At 41.9% G+C, this 1,943-nt stretch overlaps 1 pseudogene; it reads right to left on the bottom strand.

Annotated features, from left to right (window-relative positions):
* Positions 1-891: 891 nt before the first annotated feature.
* LOC116067855 lies at positions 892-1,511 on the bottom strand (annotated as a pseudogene).
* Positions 1,512-1,943: the final 432 nt, after the last annotated feature.

Genomic DNA, 1,943 nt, shown 5'->3' on the forward strand with positions numbered 1-1,943 from the left:
ATCTGCAACACAATGTCACTTCTAGGAAAATAAAATGGATACATGCAGGACTAGAGAGGTGACTCAGAGGTTAAGAGCACTGAGTCCTCTTCCAGAAAACCTGGGTTTGGTTACAGCACCTATGTCTGGCAGCTGACAACCAACTGTTACTTCAGCTCCAGGTGAGGAGCTACAAGTTTACTCATATGCAAGTACCCTCTTACAGACACACACACACACACACACACACACACACACACACACACACACACAAATAGGAAAAAAGTATACACATGACTACAACCTGCAATTCAGGTCCCACACAGCTCCTCCAGGTGTCCCAGTGCAGGTGGTGGTGGTGGACAGACACAGCTCAGCTCCATGCAACATTTACTTACAAATATATTCAGTCTGTGACAGTGCCATCTTTGCTTGACTTTTCTGACCTTAACAGACGTGAAGACCACAGGCGGCTTGGCTGTAGCCTCATGAGCAAACGACTTTTGTATCTTTGACATGACACAACAGAAGTGAGAAGTCATGCTTCCCGTTGACTTCCACTTCGGAACTTTGATCACTTAATAAGGAGGTTTTATTCCGCTGCAGACAAATTTTCTTCTGTCCTTTACAGTTGACTTTTTTTCTTCTCTTTCTTAGAGGACAATCAACATTTTATTTAAAATTGCAGAACACTTAAAATAAAGAATATAATGCAGTTGTGGTTTTATTGTACAACTTAAAACAGAGGTTCTCAACCACAGCTAACCATCAAGTCTTACCTCAGAGGAAGTGTGTTGTGCAGCCAGCCCCTAACTGCTTTCTGACCCTACTGTTAGGGGGTGGGGTGGAGCAGGATGCAGACATCCGTGTATGGGCAGCTTGTTCCTACTCAGAAAGACATTTTTCTTCTTCCTATTGTGACTCAATTGCTCTTCTCAGGGCTTCATCCAGGATGAGACCTGAAGTCCTCACATCATTGTGGCTTCAGCCAGTTTCAGGAGAACAGGCCTTGTTTCTCTCGTTCTAAGGTTAGTGGCTTCTTCAGAGGTGGGGCCAACCCACTGTCTTTCATCAACTTCTTTCCCAGCTGTGTTATGGAACAGATGAGGTTGGTCTCAACTGTATCTCCATTACCTCCTTCTGTCCCATTGGCCCCTCTGTCTGCACACACACCTTACTGCTTCTTCAGTTCTTTTAGCTATAGTTAAAACTGTATGTTTTCATTGTCTTTAAAGTCAGCCTCAGAATTTTTATCCTACAAAGCTAAATTTTTCTTCTTCAATAGTAAGGCTAAATCAGGCATTGCTTCTTCTTTGACATGATTTCTTGTTGACTGGACAGCCTTAATGTAAGGGTTTAGTTTGAGATCCAGTTTAGGCATGGCCTAATTTGGCCATGGCCTTGTCCATACTGTATCCATTCCTCACTTCAGCCAGAGTCTCCACAAGGTCCAAAGCAACATTAGAATGTGTCTGTGCTGGAGCCAAAGCAGGATTGAAAAGTTTTGAGGAGGAGAGCAGACTCCAGACCATAAGGGATATGAAATTAATTGAACCTGAGTTTTTAGTGGCCTGGACTGATATTTTGAAATTGCTCTCCGACTGTCTGACCTAGTTTAGTGATGGCTACCCAAACACTTTACTTGTAGATATCAATTCTTTTCCTCAGCCTCCTTCTACACTGACTCTTCCTCTTGAAGAGAAAACATGATACTGTGAAACTACATACATACTCTACTTACTTTTACCTTTCAATTTATTATTATTATTATTATTATTACTATTATTATTATTATTATTATCTATTGTTTTTTTTTCTAGACAGGATTTCTCTGTGTATTCCTAGCTGTCCTGAAACTTGCTCTGTAGACCAGGCTGGCCTTGAACTCACAGAGATCTGCCTGTCTCCACCTCCTCAAGTGCTGGGATTAAAGGCCACCACTGCACAGTCAATTTATTACTTCT

Source organism: Mastomys coucha, unplaced genomic scaffold (genome assembly GCF_008632895.1).
Source record: "Mastomys coucha isolate ucsf_1 unplaced genomic scaffold, UCSF_Mcou_1 pScaffold22, whole genome shotgun sequence".
NCBI classification, from domain to species: domain Eukaryota; kingdom Metazoa; phylum Chordata; class Mammalia; order Rodentia; family Muridae; genus Mastomys; species Mastomys coucha.